Raw genomic sequence first — 19,298 nt, 5'->3', positions numbered from 1 at the left:
TCAGTCCCCCCCGCTCAGGTGTGTTCCCCTGTTTGCCACAGCATGCTTCTATTCCGACCCAGTGCAGCCCAGAGGGCTGTCAGGGTGAGCAGGGGCTCGTGCAGATCTCCCACTGTGCTCTGCCCACTTGGAGGGGACTTGTCTCCAAGGGACGACTTTCAGCAAAACAAGAACCACCAGTTAGTTTTCTACTTGCTCTGGTTTCAGTTTCTGTTCCTTTAAGAGTTAAAGACTGTTGGGGTACTGTCACCAGCATGGACAATCCTGCCATTAAGATGACAAATAGGGCTGCCTTTGGATCTCTTCACAGCTCCACGTGAACAGTCTGACTTGTGTTGAGCACATTGCACAGTCTAGCCTGCATGGGGAGAGCTACCTCAAAGCTCACCTCCCCTGGCTGTTTGGATTCTGGGCCATGCTGCCTCATGTCATACGTGCGCACCCACACCCTCCCCATCTCCTGACATGGAGCAGCACCAGGAGGGCCTACAGCTAGGTCCCCACCCACAGTTGCAGGGCAATAAAGTCTGTGCACTCAGGGCTGTTATGTCCTCTGAGGGTCTACGTTTTCCCAGTCCTCTGCATCTACAAAGGAGGCCAAGTTCTCAGAAATTTCCAGAGGTAGCAGGATTCCTGGCCACAGAGGAGGAGGAGACTAGGGGTCACAGCACCAAGCTGCAATGTTATGTGTGGGGGAGTGAGGCTGCAGGAGGCAGGGTCCGGGTGAGCAGGGGTGCCTTCCTCGGAAAGAAAGAGACGGGTGATGGGGACGGTATCAAACAGCATGGAAGAATAACTAAGGGACATGAATTTGGCCTGGGGATGAGTGAGGGCTTGCAAGAGAAGTGTGAGGAAACCACAGTGGGGGGAAAGAGCCAGGAGAGGGCTGTGAGTGCTGCATGGCTGGGTGTTCATTTTCCCCAAGGTCTAAGAAGAGAGAACCAGTGCTGTATCTGCACACCTCTCCACTGTCACCAAAAGGATATGTCTTCATTGCACCATCTCACCAAAGGGCCACATCTTTGTGTCTGCAACAGCACTGTCACCTTTTTTCTGCACCCCTCTCTTGAGGCCACAGGTATTTATGAACTAAGTGAGTGGCCCAGACCTTTGACCCTGCCCCAGACATACATGCCTTCCCAAACCAACTCAGATGCCAACACATAAGCACCCACCCCCCATGGCCCCAGTGTCCTGTGTCCACTACCCCAGTATGGTAGTGTTATTTCCTTCTCATAGGTGGCCTCCTTTCATCCCCAGGCCTCTGGGCGATCACCTCGTGAACTGGTCCTGCTTTTTGCCAGTCTGTCTTAACCGTCTCCAGCAGGACCCTTCAGGGAGGGTGGCATCCAGGACTGAAAGAGACCTATGTCCCATGGAGACTGACTGAGTCCTTGACGGTTGAGAGGGGACACCTGCTCCTCTCTGCAGGAAGGATGGCCTGCTGTCAGCAGCTCCACTTTTGGTTGGGACCAAAAGGGAGTGTTAAGCCCCTTGGTTCTGGCCTTGAATGGAGCCACATAGCAAGCTGCAGAGTTCCCCCTCTCGGCCCTGAGCCACCAGACCTGCTGAGCCTCCTCTGCATGTGAGAATATTTGGGAGCATTTACCAGGACCACACTGGGTGCCAAGTATCTTACCCTGCAGTAACCTCTGCCGCAGTCCCAGCGCTGGTGGCCCCCACTGTAGATTCTACCTTATGCTCCTCAGAGGATGAAGGGACCTGGGTGGCTGGTTTAATGACAGCCTGTGGAGGGGCCTTGGGGCATCCCAGAGGAAACTTGACCTTGGTCTTGGGCTTCTTTGGATCAAGGTGACCTTGATGAAGCAGACCACCCAAGAGAGCCCCTGCCTAACCTATACCAGACCATCTCAGCCGGTGGGATACAGGTGCTTTTGAGACTAGGAATTTAGTTAATGTATCAGTTTGCTACTGTAACAAAGTCCCACACACTGGGCATCTTAAACAGCAGAAATTTAACCTCCCACAGTCCTGGAGGCTAGAAGTTCAAGACCAAGGAGCCAGCAGGGCTGCTGGTTCCTCCTGGCACTGTGAGGAGAATGTGTCCAGACATCTCCCAGTCCTGCTGGTCTGCTGGCTGTCTTTGATGTTCCTCAGCTTGTAGAGCATCACCCCATCTCTGCCTCCATCTGCACATGGCGTCTTCCCTGTATACATGTCTGCCTTGTCCAAATTACCCCTTTTTATAAGGGAACCAGACATATTGGGTCAGGACGCACCCTGTAATGAGCTCATCTTGACTACATCTGCAATTTCCCTATTTCCAAATAAGGCGATGTTCTGAGGTACTTGAGGGTTAAGACATCAACATATAAATTGAAGGACAACATTCACCGCACCCCCAACAGCTGATGAGAACACGCGATTTGCCAAGAGATGCCAGGTGGGCCATTTGCTTGGGCTTAAGGTGAGGAGAGCTGAATCCTATCCTCCCCCAATCCACAAAGCACCGAGGGGGTCAGTGGATTCTTACTGACAGAGCTCCTAGAAACACCTCCTCCAAAGATCCGAGGCCCCGTGCTCAGTACCTGGCCCCTCTCTAGTGTCTGTGCCTGTGCCTCTCTTCCTCTCCACCATGTCAGGGAGTCCTGCAGGGCTCAGAACAGGCCTGTGCCCTGACAGGATGATCCTGCCCCAAACTGTCTCTCGAGGTGCCTGGCCCCTCTGCTGAGGGGGTCAAACTGCTTGCCGGTGGTGCCTCTCCCCAAGCCTGGGAAAGGTGAAAGCTCCAGCCAGCCTTTGTGCTGCTCCTGGCCAGCTAGCAGGAGGCTTTTTTTTTTTTTTTTTTTTTTTTTTTTCCTGAATAGCATCCAAATGCCTGAAGGAAGCTATATTGTAAATTGTGTTCTATTTCTGGGCCCCAATATCTAAATGAGGCAATGCACCTGTTGGGTATGAAGGAAGGGAATTTCACAGGCCTAAAATAAAGTTGAATGTTTGCCCTTCTGTGCTGGCCCATGGAAAATGCTCTTATATTTATGTCTGATCTGGTGTAGGGCAGGGTAGTGGAGCATCGGTTGGCAGAGGGGTGAGGAAAGGCCCAGGCACCTGCCAAGAAACTGACTTGCAATGAATGGGGGGGACACCCCACTCAAAGCTAGTTGGCTACAGTCAGACCATGAGGCCACCGTGTCCCCCACAGGCCACACTGCCTGCTACACACTCGGGGCTCACAACTTCCCACCCTGACCTGCCTTTCTTCATTATTTAGCCTGATCATTAGAATTAATCCAGGATGCCCACTTAACATTTGGGTTTCTGGAGCCCTCTCTCCACACCTACAGAATGAGAATCAGAAAGGGGTCTAAGGCTTGTTCACATTCATTCCCAGGTGATGTTGGCATGACCAACTCTATTCTTGGGGGACAGCTATTTGGCCCCCCTCCTACTCAAATCTTTACTCATCACATTCCCACTCCTCTCCCTAAAGAGAGCCTTTCGACTGCACTACTCCACGCATGTTGTTGGAATCCTCTCCAAGGTGGGAGTCTGGGACCTATGGAATTGGAAGCAGGTGTTTTGACTGCAGCTTCATTAAGTCTGGGCAAAATCAGGAGCCTAAGAAATCAAGAGGATTCTGGACAAGAGAAAAACTATGTAATGGGCTCTCCAAGTTTGGGGACAGCAGTTTCCTAGTACAAAAAGTGCTCCCAGGGTGGCATGTGATGGGCAGACAGGATGCCACCAGTGTGCACAGGAAAGAAAATTACTAGACACAGCAGGCTTCCACTCTTTCCTGACACAGATGCGAGTGCCTGGCCTCTATGAGCTCAAGCCCTGGAAACAGCTGTGAGAGGGACACCTAGTCTCTCAGTGGCTGGGTCCCTTCCCGCACTCCCTGTTGAAAGAAACATCTCTCTTGAAACCACAGATGCACTAAGGCTATGCCTTCCCTTCCAGACCCCAGAGGGCTCTATAAATATCACTTAGGCCCTGAGTATTTTGGGGGTTCTCTGGAAGTTTGAAAATAGCCCACTTGTTACTATCTATATTCAGAGAACCCACTCTTGGCCCCAGCTGATTGCTAAGTATAGCTCCCTGGCAAAGTTTAATGGAACAAAAGTTTCCAGGCCTTCATCACCTTGTGGATGGCGGAACATTCCAGGGAGAGCACCTCAGCAGCCAAGACTCAGAGGAGCTCAGAGAAAGGCTAGACCTGATGTGGGGCGTGGGAAACACCCTCCTTCTCCCTTGCAGGGCCCTTAGCAGACAAGGGTGTCCTTGCCAGATCCAGAAGGGGGAGTGCTCTGATTCCAGCGCTGGGAGTCTGTGGGGATTGAGCCAATTCCATCACGAAGACATGGGTTCCTCATCTATGAATTGTGCTTATCTCTATTTCAGCATTCAAGAAAAAGTGCCAAATAAACATAAAAGCAAAAACAGACACTTGGGATACTGAAAATAAGATATAATTGCCAACTTCAGACAAACCCTCAACTTTAACTCCTCATACAATCTGTCCATTTCTTGATCACCAAGTTCTGGCTGAAGTAACTCTCTGCTCCCTGCTGCCCAGGCCCAGTCCATGAGTTGCCTGAGAGCTGGTCTGGCCCCTGTCCAGGGCATCCACAGGTGCCAGCACAGCTCTGGATAGAGCTGAAGTATATGGATAGTGCGGAGGGCGAGAGGGGTGAGGGGCAGGAATTCAGACAGGGTCCCTCCTCTTGAGTGAATGTGTGCCATCTTTAGGTATTGCCCGTAAATCAATGCTGCCCCTCCTCCCGCGCTCAGTTTTATAGCCAGCTCTCCCTCACAAGGACCCGAGCACTGGAGCACAGCGCACCTCCCCTTCCCCTCACCTCTGTTCCTCAGGGAGCCCCTTGTTTGCTTTCCTTGGTTCTCCCTGAAACCATCAACTGTAACTGGTCCTTAATCACTTCAGTTTTGCTTATTCAGCTCAAAACACCCAGCCCCCATTTCCTTCCACCAGAACACAAGTGACATCTTTATGGGTTAGTCAAATGAGAGGCATGAAGGTGGTCATGAAATCAAAGATGACTTTTTCTGTGAAATCTACATATTTATCTTTCGAAATGTTTTGAGTCGGCCAAAAAGAGAGGCTGAGATTGAGGCAGTCAGGGCCAGATCCCACTGCCATTCCTTTACTGAGCATGGAATGAAGGATGGCCTGCTGTCCCCCAGGACTCTCTCCGGCACACATGGGTGAGGCGTGGCCTGCTGTTCTGTGGCTCTATCACCTCCTCTCACAGAACCAGCACACCTGTGCCTTCAAACGCCTATCCAGGGGGCTATGCTTAAGGACACTTCTTACGGTTTGGCACACATATTGAAAGTGCAAACACAGTGGAGGCTACACTGCATCCACAGGCAGAAGCAGACATGAGAGCCCAGCTGCTGATCTCAATCAAGAAGATCACATGAACCCACTGATGCCAAAGAAACAGCCATCCAGCCCAGTGCTGGAAGAAAAGCTTGCTCCAGCCTCAGAGAGACGGTTCTGCTCTCTGTCTCATGGGTGACTTCAGGGGTTATTAGGGGTAACTCTATGTGTGTATTCTGCTTTGTCCTCGAATTCTGGAACTTCATCACAGACCCACTGCATCAGTGGGAGTGGCCTGATATCCACTGCTAGGAGGTTCTACATTCCTAACACCAATGTCCAGTCAATTCACCTCTGAGTCTTTCAGACCAGCCTCTTCATCTTGATCCTCAGGGTTGTCACCTTAGTTCACACTCTTACAAGGTCCATCTTTGATTCACCTTCCATCCTGCACCCCGAGTGCAGCTCTACTACCTGCAGTCTCAAGTTCAAGCCCATAATCCTTGGCATTGAGCACAAGGTCACTTTCTTCCACAAACCCCCACCATATTGTAGCAACCTCCATCTCCCACGTGCCCAACCTGTATCTGATCCAGGACAGACACTCGACAAATATCAAGGGAATAAAGGAAACTCAACAGGGAACATGGCAAGGCTCAATCTAAACCAGACTTTTTTTTCTTTAGTCCATCTCCAGGGCTAATCTCACAATCATGGCTTTTTCCTACCCTTGGAAAGAAATCTGCTCTCTTTAGCACCAACTTAATGACCACATCAACCCCAGGAGGCAAGCAGCCTCCTGTTTATCCAGGCTTGTGTGAACCAAGCCCTGGATCGACTTACCCATTGGTGCACGTGTTTGAAGGCAGATGAGCTGGGTGCATGTCTCCTTAATAAAGGAAAAACTTTCCAGGGTGAGTGGCTCAGGCAGAAAGATGCCAAGGCAAGTGCAGAGCGGTGATGCCAGCTCGCCAGCCCCAGCTGGCGAGGTTTCCTCCCCACATGTGTACAGTCAATGAGGGCATGTTTGGAGCCCACGTTTTACAAAACTGGAAACTATATAAACCATGTGAGTTACTTACTACTTTAACCAAATGAACATGCTACTTCTTCTGAATGGAACTTGTCCCAGAGCTTCTTTTGGGACCAATAATAATCAGCCCTTCCTGTGGACTGACACGGGCTTGACACTGACATGGCACTGCTAAGGCTTTATCCTCTCCTACAGGTGAGGAGACTGAGGTACATAGAGGTTAAGCAACTTGTCCAAAGTCACACAGCAGGTCAGTGGCAGAGCTGGGATTTAAGCATAAAGCACTCTGGATCCAGACAGTGTCATCTTTGTCGCCCGGTAAGAAATTCTGAGCTTTCCTTTCACTTGGAAATCAGAACTGGGGAGCCAGGTCAGGATGGCAGCTCCTGTATTTCAGACTGGAGCCAGGGCATGCGGTGAGATGGTCCAGGGCAACCATGAGGATGTGCATGAAGGGCAGCTGCCTGGACCTGGAAGAAAGCATTCCGGAGCTCTGGAATTCAAGAGTGGGAAGCTGGTTTTCCTTCATCTGCTGGTGAGGGGGGAAAGAAGGTGTGATAAACAGAAAGAAAATAGGGTTGGAAGGAAGTTTAAGAAACAGGAAATGCTCAAAATGTTATAGAGCTGACCAGAATTTTGAGAAACAAGAGAGAAAACGGCAAAGAACAAAGGAGAGAAGGAAGTCAAAGGGCAGCAGTGGAGCAATGGCTCCAAAGGTGTGTTTGGAAAGGATTTCTCCAGAGCCACTAACAGCTCGGCTTGGAGCTAAATAACAGGCCCAGTGAACCACCTGGCATGCAACTGGTGCTTAATAAATGTTCAGTGCTCTGCACTCTATGACTCACAGTTCCAGTCTTTCCAGTTTACAGTGAAAGAGACCTTCAGCCATTTCCTTTGGAACCACAAACCTTTCAAGGAAAGATCAGCAGCTAAATGCTAACAGGTGGCTGGAAGGCACCTCTGATGATTGCCAAAATATTGCAAGAGCAGGGACAGTAAGGGGCCACCTCAAGGCCGGTAGAGATACTACAGAGGATCCCTGTCACTGTCTATAGTTAAGTGTGTGCCAACATGCCTGCTCTTAGCTGGTTTCTCCTGAGGCCTCTTTCCTTGCCTTGTAGACAGATGTCTTCTTCAGGTGTCTTCCTGTTATCATCCCTCTATGCATATCTGTATCTTGTTTTATTCCCCCCTCAGGTTGCTTTAGAACCCACCCTACCGACCTCATTTTTAACTTAATTACCCCTTTAAAGACCCTGTCTCCAAACACAGCCACATTCTGAAATCCTGGGGGGTTAGAACTTCAACATATGAACTTTCAGGGGTACAATTCAGCCAATAAGAGCTTCCTTTCAGAACCATTTAATCTTAATTTTGTTTTAATTTATTGATTTTTAGAGAGAAAAAGGAAGGAAGAGGGGAGAGAGAGAGAGAGAGAGAGAGAGAGAGAGAGAGAGAGAGAGAGAGAGAGAGAGAGAGAGACATCGATCTGTTGTTCCACTTATACATTCACCAAGGATTGTACCTGTAACCTTGGCATATCGGGATGATGCTCTGACCAACTGAGCTACCCAGCCAGGGCTCATCTTATTTTAAAAATGAATCACTGACATGGCCTCCCAAGCACTGGCATGGCCCCCAGGCTCCTTTCAAGGAGTCAGTCCCTTCAGCTCTCTGAGGGTGGTGCTGTTCTAGTCCCACGTCAGGGGTGGACACACTGGCATAGGCAGTGAACTAACCTGTCCAGGGTCTCCCTGCTACAGTGGCGGGATTGAGACTTGAACCCAGCAGCCTCCTCCAGACTCGGGAATCCTTCTCATTTCTCTTTCCTGCTGGGAACAGCAGCTCTTTCAGAGGATGGGTGGACTCTGATCAGGCGGACTCCTGGATGTTTCTCATCTTTACAATAGTATGTCACTTGCCTTCTCTGGAGCAGATTTAGAAGCCTCTAGTCTAGCCCTCCCTCCTCTTCTCCAGCAGCTCCTCCAGGAGTTCTGCTCTTCAGGAGAGAGAGCCACCACCACAGCCTCCTGGCTGCTCCACCCTGTCCCAGATGTTCCCTGGAGGCTCTGACTAGAACATCAATTCCATGCCCAACACATGTACCCAGGACCAATTCCTAAGCATAAATAAATAAAAAGGGAATTAAAAATCTAGAAATAAAGTCCGCTCTTCTACCGTTCTTTTTCTGCTAATGGAGAGAAAGGGAGACAATTGACATTTGCTGAGTCCTTGCTCCCTGTCAGGTATGTCACCTCCTAACAAACTCACAAGAAAAAAGATTCAGTGGGAAACAGGAGTGCTTAGAAGCTGCGACCTAGGAAAGGCTCACCGGCCAATGGCAGAGCAGGGATTCAAACTCCAGCCTCCTTTAGTCCAATGAGGCAGACAAGGTAGCTATGAATGGAATCTAGAAGTGGAACAAAGAGGCACCTGAAGTACTGAAAAAATGTAAATAATTTTGAAAGAGAGAGGAGTAGGGACTCTACAAACAGGCAGAGTTAGGCCTCAGGCCAAGGTACTGACAGAAACAGTTTCTTCAAATCTCTTCTTTAGTGTAACAGGCCATGCAGAGGGCATGCTGCACTTGGGTAAATGTTCCACTATTGTCATCTTCAAATTCTTCATATTTTTAAACAAGGAAACCACATTTTCAATTTGCAATGGGTACTGCAAATGATGTCTCTGCACTCAAGAATGAATTAACATTGCAACAACATGGATGGAACTAGAGAGAATTATGCTTAGTGAAATAAGCCAGGCAATGAAAGAAAAATGCCATATGATATCACCTGATACAGAAGACTAAGGAACAAGATGAACAAATGAACTAAATTGAACAAGGAACAGAATAACAGTTATCAGGGGGGAGGGGGGAGGGAGAGAAGGGGGGTAAGTAAGGGAAGGGTTTAGTAAAGGAACTAGTACAAATAACCCATGGAAATGGACAACATGGGGGCGATATGACTGGGAGAAGGGGTGTGCTGGGTGGGGGGGCGCAATGGGGGAAAAATGGGACAACTGTAATTGAAAAATAATAATAAAAAAAGAATGAATTAACAAAGACATGAATAATCAAATGACTGCTCAATACTTCATCAGTATAATATGAGGTCTGTCCAGAAAAACTCTAGCTATTATTGATATAACAAGAATAGTTTGCATGACATTGATTTAACCTGGCAGGCAAGGAGAGTGAACTAGAATGTGCATGCATGAACAATGACAACTTCACTGTACTAGTCAGTGGGGGTGGTAGCTGCCATTGGGAGAGCATGTGTACTGGGTGGCTGACACATTTAAAATGACTGAGCAAGTACAGCAATGAATCTGCATCAAATTTTGCATTAAGCTTGAACATTCCTCAGCAGAAACTATTCGGATGATTCAGAAGGCTGTAGCTCTGGGGAACTGGTGATTGGAGGGTTCGTCACAACAATGTTCCCACTTATGCATCATGTCCCATGCAGAGTTTTTTAGTAAATTATCAAATCACCCAGGTGACTCAGCCCCGCTACAGCCCAGATTTGACGCCCTGCGACTTCTGGCTTTTCCCAAAACTAATATCACCTTTGAAAAGGAGGAGATTTCAGACCATAGATGAAATTCAGGAAAATATGATGGGGCAGTTGTTGGTGAGTGGGAGAACTGTGTGAGGTCCCAAGGTGCCTACTTTGAAGGGGACTGAGGCATCACAGTCCTATGTACAATGTTCCTTTTTTTTTTTTCCTGCTTATATCGATTTTAATGAAAAATTAAAGGATACAATGTGTTAAAGACATATTTAAAAGACTAATAGTGGAATAAGACAAATGAATCAAATTTTTAATATCCTACATAATTACAAGAGACTTTGAAAATATAGCGTTATTCATGGCTTCTTTCCAGTTTAAAAATTTCTATCCATTGCCTCTATCTTTAGTGTCACTGCCACCAATAAACACAGTATACAGTTGATAAACCTAATTACTATCTTCAACAAGGAAAAAAGTAAATCAACATAATTTTTTAAAAAATAAGATATAAAGGACATGATTCTACTTATTAAATTTTGTCTCATGGTCCCACAATACTCTGAAATATCATGCCAAAATGTATATGCTTAAAAGGGAACATCATTTGCTATAACTGCACCAAAAATTTAGCTACTGTATGCTGGTGTGATGAAAGCCAGTAGTCTGCAGAGGCTACAGAAAGACATAATGTACAGAGGTTTATCTCACCATCAGTCAAAGGAAAGTTCAGCTTAATGTAAAAACTAAAACGTTTGACAACATAATGCCATCATGTAAATATGCTACAACTTCGTTCTCTTGAAGTTTAAAAGGATAGTGTAATTATTTTAAATACAGGTATCTTATATCTTTTATCTTCTTCAATAAATGTCTCTATTTTTCATATTACATGGCCGGATACCTTCTGAACAGACCTTGTATTCTTCCCTCCTCCAAAATCATCTTCATGTCCCCATTCATGGAACTTACTCTTGTGCTGCCCCTTTTTTAAAAATATAACTTTATTCTAACTCTAAATGAAAAGGAATGGGAATGATAGTAACAAACAAGGTTTCACCACTGAATATTGTGATGCAAATGCTGCAGTCTTATAGTTGAAACCCAATAAGGAAACAACTGTACTCAAAACAGCTAAACATGCAGGTCCAAAATAATCAAGGCATCTTTTAATTGCCACACTCACTCTGAAGCCCTATCATCTCTTTCAGCATCCCAAAGATCAAGCACAGGTTCTGCTTAGCTATACAATGAAGTGGCAAACACACTACACCACTAACATCACAGGACAGTTGCCTATAAAACTGACTTCTGACGCTGGGCTCCATCTTCCCTTTCTCACAGGTTGTCATCCTCACCCAGGAGAGTGGTGGTCTGAGCAACCTTTAGACCGTGGTCATACTGTGCTGCCAGAGCTGGGGCCATGACAACCTCTGGTGAGGCAAGAGCGGGCAGGGTGACAAACTCCAAGTTAAGGTCTCCAATTAGTTTTCTAGCAAGCCAGAGGAAGGGCTTTTTAAAGTTGTAGTTATTTTTGGCAGAGATGTTGGAGTACTGAAGATTCTTCTTTCAGTGAAAGACAATTGATTTCGCCTTAACTTTCTTGTCCTTAATATCCACTTTGTTGCCACACAACACAATGGGCATGTTTTCACGGCCTCATACCAGATCTCTATACCAGTTGGGCACATTATTATTATTTTTTCTTAGATTTTGTTTATTTACTTTTAGAGAGAGGGAAAGTGAGGGAGAAAGAGAGGGAGAGTAACATCAGTGTGTGGTTGCCCCTCATGTGCCCCCAACTGGGGACCTGGCCTGCATCCCAGGCATGTGCCCTGACTGGGAATCAAACCAGCGACCCTTTGGTTCACAGGCCGGCACTCAATCCTCTGAGCCACACCAGCCAGGGCTAGGCACATTCTTGTAAGTTACTCTTGAAGTTACTTCAAACATTATAATGGCACACTGGGCTTGAATATAACAGCCATCTCTCAGCCTGCAGAACTTCTGACCCACACAAGGGGATGGACCTCAACACCCAGGGTAGCTACATCTCAAATTCACCAGCCAGATGTCATTTCACAAATGTAGTTTTCCCAGTCCCACCATCAGCAGCCAATACAAGTTTGAACTAAACTTGGGGTTCTCCTTGTGCGGCCATCTTAAGTTGTTTTTGTTAAGAAATCTTTTATCATCAGGGCATTCTGCCTTTTTCAAGGCAACTTTTCACTAAATATCAGTATGTAGCAATGTTTTGATTAGCTGAAATGTTAGTTCAGTTGTGAAATCCATCTGTGGACTTCTAAACAAGATGGAGGCATAGGTAGACACACTTTGCCTCCTTGTGCAACCATAGAAAGAATTACAACCAAATCTCAAAACTAATAACACCCAGAACCATCACAAAATTGAGCTATATATGGAGGTCCGTCAACCAATGATTTAAAGAAGAAACATTCATCCATATGGGTAGGAGGGGCAGAGCCACAAGAGGGGCAGAGAGGCGGTGTGGTACTGAGAGACAGCGGAGGGTAGAATAGATGGTCCCACATTCACACATGGTGGATAAAAATTGGGAGGAATACCTTGGGAGTGAGCACTCCCAGCCCCAGGCCAGACCACACAGCCCAAGGTTTCAGCACTGGGAAGGTAAATCCCTGTTACCGCGAGCTGTAAAAGCCAGTGGGGGTTGGGGTGGCAGAAGAAACTGCCAGATTTTCGCCACTTAAAGGGCTCACACAGACTTAAAACATATGCAAACCCACCACTCTCGACTTTACCACCAGGGCAGCACCTGGAACGGTGCCAGTTACATACTGGAAGTGGGTGAAGTGATTGGAAATGGGGCAAGTGACGAGCAAACCTCCAGAAGCCTGAGTCCTCCCCCACCACACAGAGCCACAAAGTGGTGAAGCAGGTTGTCCTGCCCTGGCAATTACCTAAGGCTCTGCCCCACACAATATACAGGTGCCTTTTCTACATAGACCACACTACTAAGACAGAGAGAAAAGCAGCTCCACCTAATATACAGAAACAAACACAAGGAGGCTGCTAAATTGAAGAGACAAAGAAATATGGCCCAAATGAAAGAACAGAACAAAACCCTCCAGAAAAACTAAATGAAACAAAGATAGTCAACCTACCAGATGAAGAGTTCAAAACACTGTTAATCAGGATGCTCAGAGAACTCATTGAGTACGGCAACAACACAAAGGAGGAAATGAAGGTTACACTAAGTGAAATAAATTAGAATCTACAGGGAACCAACTGTGAAGGGAAGGAAGCTGGGATTCAAATCTATGATTTCAAACATAAGAAATAAATAAACATTCAACCAGAACAGAAAGAAGAAACAAGAACTTAAAAAGAAAACACCAAAAAATGAGGAGAGTATAAGAAGACTCTGGGACATCTCCAAATGTGCCAACATCCAAATCATAGAGATGCCAAAGGATAAGAGGAAGAGCAAAAAATTAAAAACTTATTTGAAAAAACAATAGAAGAAAATTTCCCTAATTTGGCAAAGGAACTAGACATACAAGTCCAGGAAGCACAGAGTCCCAAACAAGTCAGACCCACAAAAGGACCACTCAAGACATATCATAATTAAAATGCCAAAGGTTAAAGATAAAGAGAGAATCTTAAAAGCAGCAGGAGAAAAGCAGAGAGTTACCTACAAAGGAGTCCCCATAAAACTATCAGCTGATTTCTCAAAAGAAACTTTTCAGGCAAGAAGGGACTGGTAAGAACTATTCAAAGTGATGAAAAGCAAGGACCTACAACTTAGATTACTTTTTCCAGCAAAGCTATCATTTGGAATGGAAGGGCAAATAAAGTGCCTCCCAGACAAGGTAAAGTTAAAGAAGTTCACCATCACCAAGCCATTATTATATGAAATGTTAAAGGGACATACTTAAGAAAAAGAAGTAAACCATGAACATTAAAAAGGCAACAAATTCACAACTATCAAAAAATGAATCTAGGAAACAAACAAACAAACAAACTAAGCAAACAACCAGAACAGGAAGAGACTCATAGATATGGAGATCATTTGGAGGGTTATCAGCTGGGAGTGGGGAAAGGGAAGAATGGGGAAATGGTGCAGGGATTAAGAAGCATAACTGTGTCCTCTTGGGTTCCAACCTACTTTATAGGGAAATGGCTAAATGCACCAAGAAGGTTGGAATCGTCAGTAAATATGACACCTGTAATGGCGCCTCCCTCAGGAAAATGGTGAAGAAAATTGAGATCAGCTAGCATGCCAAGTACACTTGCTCCTTTTGTGGCAAAACCAAGATGAAGAGGTGAGCTGTGGGGATCTGGCACTGTGGTTCCTGCATGAAAACAGTCACCAGTGGTACTGAACCTGTTACAGAAACAGGGGAGTCCAAAAACAAACCCCAGAGTTTGTGGCTGGGAGATAAGGAAAAGGAAGCAGCTTTCAGAATGCCTCCGCATGCCTGAGGCTGGTCGCTGGTGTCTTTCTTATGCAAAATTGCTTGGATGCTTCCAAGGCCTCAGGTGGATGGGAGGAGTTTTGAACCAGGGCACAGTATGGAAAGCACACAGAGCCTACGTGGGGTTCTGTGAATGGTCAGAACTGTTGGCAACACCCACTGTGTCAGAGGACGCAGTCAGGGATATATAGGCAGCTGCGAACACTTGCGGGGGCGTGCTCTGGGGCTGTCTCCCTCACTGGCGGGTGTTCACAGGGGTGCTCTGGAGAAGGAGATCCACGCGGTTTACAGAAAGAAGACAGTTTGCAAGGAGGCTGAGAATCCCGGCGGTTTTGTATTGAGAGCTGAAGGGCACCACAGCACAGAAAGGACCTCCCCAATCAGATTGAATGATTGGCAGCCGCTGGTAAAGCTGAACTGTGTTTGGAAAGTAGGGAAACGGTGTTTCTGACCTTCCTAAAACTGGCTAGGTTTGGTAGGGGGGGAGGCAAGGATATGTGTAACTGTTAAATAAACAATTTTCTTTTCACTCAACTGGAGTATTAAGAGTTGTAATTCTGGCAGCGGGCAATCGGACCCCTAACTAAAGAGCCCGTGGGTTTGTTTTCAGTTGGAGCAGCCCAGGGGTTCTGTAACAAACCTACAACACCACTTCTGTCACAGTGAAGTCTGCCATCAGAAGACTGAAGTAATTGAAAGATCAGTTGAAGCTCCACAATTTGAAACATTGTTAGCCTATAATAAATGGGTTAATTCATATAAAAAAAAAGAAGCATAATTGGTAGGAACAAAAAAGACAGGGGGATGTTAAGAATAGTATAGGAAGTGGAGAAACCAAAGAACTTACACGCACAACCCATGGACATGAATTAAGGAGGGGATTGCTGGAGGGAAGGAGGGTACCAGGTGGAGGAGTCAAAGGGGGAAAAATCAGAACTGTTATAGCATAATCAATAAAAATACTATTAAAAAAGAAATAGAATGTATAGTCAGAATACTAAATGGCACAGAATCTGATTGGATGAAATGGAATACTACTCCAGATGACACACTGTTTTTATAGAATCATGTTTTTTATAGAACCATGTGATTAGACAGGATCTGGAGATGACATAGGGTTTGTAGCAATGCTCTAAATGGTTTCCTTGGGGCCAGAGGAAGTGATATACAGCTATTCCCAGCCAACTCACCACGTGGGCATATATTTTTACAAAAGGCAAACTTATCAAGAGTTTGTACTGAGTAGTGATAGTAGTAGTAATACCAGCAATGGTAACGGAACATCTATCAGTTTTTATAGTGATGTATATTATAACATTTTAATGTGAACATCCTCCCAGACTATTGACATGACAGAAAGGAAAACTTCAGAATATGACCTGTGGCAGCTATTCAGTAATTCAGTATGGCTGACTCAGAGAAGATTTCAGAATCAGTAGAGTTCAGTTTGTCTTCCTTGCTTGCCCCCAAATATCACTTTCTAGTGTATCAAAAATCAATAATTTAGTCATGTGGGTTACCTCAAAGGTATGAGGTGGTGCAATAAATAAATCCCTCCTTTAAAAAAAAAAAAACCTCTGGTTACAAAAGATAACCAGATGGACTTCTGGCCAAGATGGAGGCCTAGACTGACACACTCCGTCTCCCTCCACAACTAAGAAGGACTACATCTACCGCAAAACCAGAAATAACCAGAAGTTCCAGAAAATAAAGTCACATGGAAGTCCAATGTATGAAGTTATAAAGAAGTGGTGCTCGTCTGGACAGGTAGGAGGGGTGAAGCTGGGGCGAAGGAGTCAAGCTGTGCTGTTGGCGGCAGCAGCGGCGACGGCAGTGGGAAAGCAATAATCACAGACACCCGTATTTAAAAAGAGGCAAGAAACACCTGGGGAGCACTCTGGTTGTAGACCAGACCTGTCAGCTTGCAATTCCAATGCCAGGGAAGGCAAACCCCCATTGCCTTGGAATGTGAAGGCCAGAGGGGGTGAGAACAGAGGAAGAAGCTCCCAGTCTCTCAACGGAGAGTAAACGGCAAGAATCCATCTTGGACCCCACCCTCACGCAAAATGTCACAGCATGGTGAGAAGGGTCGCCCGGTAGTGATGAGCGCATGGGGCTCTGCCCCCTGTAGCGTAGGTGTGACAGCCCCACCCAGGAAGCAAAGGTAAACACAAAACTGTCAGGATGACAGAGATCATGATAGAGATCCCAATCATGCAGCTGACCAGACATCGAATGTCTAATATACTGGCTTAGCAGATAGGAAATCTTTCTGAGGCACAGTTCAGAGCTTTGGTTATAAGAATGCTTACAGATCTGACAGCAGATCTTAAACAAGATGGGGAAGGAATGATGGCTAGTCCTGCTGAAATGAACAAAAACACATACAAAACAAATGGTGAGGGAAAGAAAACCAGGGATCAAATCAACAAATCGGAACATAAGGAAGGAACAAACAGTCAACCAGTGCAGAAAGAGGAAACGAAAAGTAAGAAAAATGAGGAGAGGGCTCAGAAACCTATGGGACAGCTATAAGCAGACCAACATCCGAATCACAGGGTTGCCAGAAGGTGAAGAAGAGCTAGAAATTGAAAAATTATGTGAAAAAATAATGAAGCAGAACTTTCCTAACTTGGGGAAGGAAATAGACTTACAGGTCCAGGAAGCACAGAGAATTCCAAAAAAACTGGACCCAGGGAGAACCACACCAAGACACATTATAATCAAAATGTCAAAAATTAAGGATAAAGAGAGAATCTTAAAAGTAGCAAGAGAGAAGAAGAGAATTACGTACAAAGGGGTCCCAATAAGACTATCAGCTGATTTCTCTAAAGAAACTTGGCAGGCAAGAAGGGGCTGGCAAGAAATATTCAAAGTAATGAAAAGCAAAAACCTACAACCACGATTACACTATCCAGCGAAGCTGTCATTCAGAATAGAAGGGCAGAGAAAGTGCTTCCAGGACAAAGTGAAACTGAAGGAGTTCATCGGATCCAAACCACTGTTACATGAAATGTCAAAAGGACTTGTTTAGGAGAAAGAGGATCAAAACTGAACATTAAAATGAAAACTGTATCACAACAACGAACAACAGAAGCTAGGGAATCGAAACAAAGGCAAACTAAGTAGGCAACGAGAGTGGGAAAAGAATTATAGGTATGGGGAACATTTTGGAGGGAGGTCAGAGGGGAGGGGGAAGAGGGGAAAAGAGGGAGATGGTACAGGAATTAAGAAGCATAGTAGGAGTGGTTGGAGTAGATAGGAAGATGTTGAGAAGAAGTATATGCACAGCTAATGGGCATGGACTAAGGTGGGGGGGGACAAGTGGAGGGAGAGGGGTCACTGGGTGGAGCGGAACAAAGGGAAAAGAAATTGGGTCAATGGTAACAGCATAAACAATAAAGCATATTAAAAAAAAAAGATAACCAAAAACCTTATTGAGCCCTGGCCAGTGTGGCTCAGTTGGCTGGAACGTTGTCCTTTAACTGTAAAGTTGTGGGTTTGATTCCTGGTCAGGAGACATACCTGGATTGCGGGTTTGATTCCTGGTCCGAGTGTGCACGATCCACAGTCTGGATGTGTAGGGAGGCAATCAATCAGTGCTTCTCTCTTGAATCAATGTTTCTCTCTCTCTCTTCTCTCTCTCCCTAAAAGCAATGAAAAAGTGTCCTCAGGTGAGGATAAAAAAAAAACCTTATTGAAATTTCACTTGCTTTAACAAATATCCTAAAACAGCAGTTCTCAACCTGTGGGTCGCGCGACCCCTTTGGGGGTCGAATGACCCTTTCACAGGGGTCGCCTAAGACCATCGGAAAACACATATATAATTACATATTGCTTTTGTGATTAATCACTATGCTTTAATTATGTTCAATTTGTAACAATGAAAAATACATCCTGCATATCAGATACTTACATTACAATTCATAACAGTAGCAAAATTACAGTTATGAAATAGCAACAAAAATAATTTTATGATTGGGGGTCACCACAACATGAAGAACTGTATTAAAGGGCGTGGGGGTCACCACAACATAAAGAACTGTATTAAAGGAAAGTTGAGAACCACTGTTATAAAACATCTTAAGCTAAACAATATTTTAAATATAAAAATCACTATTTTTTAAAGTTTGGTATATACTATATGTGTGGTTTATGTATATATATTACCTAGTTTCTTTTATAGGAAACCTTATTAGCATTTTATCACATTAACCATTGTAAAATAAGGGCAAGAGCTAACCACTTTTTAACAAAAATACTCTATATGCAACAGTTGAAAGTATCAAAGATATTATTTACTGGTTGATAATTGGCTACTACAAAATAAGAAACAAAATACATTTACTGGATTGTTTTTCAGAGGACAGCTGCCCTTTGGCACCCAAAATAAGGATTTCCCATAAATAAAAGCTGCAAAGTAATTCACATAGTGGTCAGTTTAAGTCAATGCTTTTTCCTCTCTATTGTTCTTTTTCCTCAGCCCCACACCCCACAGTGGCACCCTATTATTAAATACATTAAGTACCTGGGATTTATGATTCAGATCAAGACATCATTTGAGTAATTTCAAATGATGTATAGCTCCTCGTGTAAAAAAGATATTTTGTGGTCACAATTACTTCAAAAAGTAATTATATTCAAATAACCTGACAACATGCTTTAGTAATTATAGACCATGATATTTTTCTTTTCTTTTCTTTTTTGAGAGAGAGAGAGAGGGAGAGAAATACTGAAGTGAGACAGAAACATTGATCAGCTGCCCTCCCCCCTCACGCTCTGACGGGGAATGAACCTGCAATCCTGTCATGTGCTCTGATGAGGAATCAAACCAGCAACCCTTTGGTTTGTCTCCACCTGAGCCACTACAGCCAGTGCTACAGAACCAAGGTTTTTGACAATGGCAATTTATAAGTTAGGCAAATGTGAAATGCTAAAAGATGTAAATAGTTCTTCCATTTAAGTTTAGAGTGCTGCAAAATTCCAGTAGTAAC

At 45.1% G+C, this 19,298-nt stretch overlaps 1 long non-coding RNA gene and 2 pseudogenes across 1 annotated transcript in view; 1 reads left to right on the top strand and 2 right to left on the bottom strand.

The window, feature by feature from the left end:
* Positions 1-4,441: 4,441 nt before the first annotated feature.
* The window catches only part of LOC149994403 (uncharacterized), a 34,510-nt gene continuing 19,653 nt past the window's right edge, over positions 4,442-19,298 (bottom strand). The window contains exons 2-4 of the long non-coding RNA XR_016507695.1: positions 17,830-17,951; positions 6,146-6,805; positions 4,442-4,682 (exon numbers count right to left, since the gene is read on the bottom strand). This is a non-coding gene — a long non-coding RNA (uncharacterized LOC149994403). The remainder of the gene's footprint in view (positions 4,683-6,145; positions 6,806-17,829; positions 17,952-19,298) is intronic.
* Positions 11,186-12,008, bottom strand: LOC149994406 (GTP-binding nuclear protein Ran-like; annotated as a pseudogene).
* Positions 14,006-15,038, top strand: LOC149994405 (large ribosomal subunit protein eL43 pseudogene; annotated as a pseudogene).

This window comes from Furipterus horrens, unplaced genomic scaffold (assembly GCF_987537825.1).
Source record: "Furipterus horrens unplaced genomic scaffold, mFurHor1.1.pri manual_scaffold_13, whole genome shotgun sequence".
NCBI lineage: Eukaryota > Metazoa > Chordata > Mammalia > Chiroptera > Furipteridae > Furipterus > Furipterus horrens.
The sequence above is the reverse complement of the archived record's forward strand: the minus strand, read 5'-3'. Positions and strand labels throughout refer to the sequence as shown.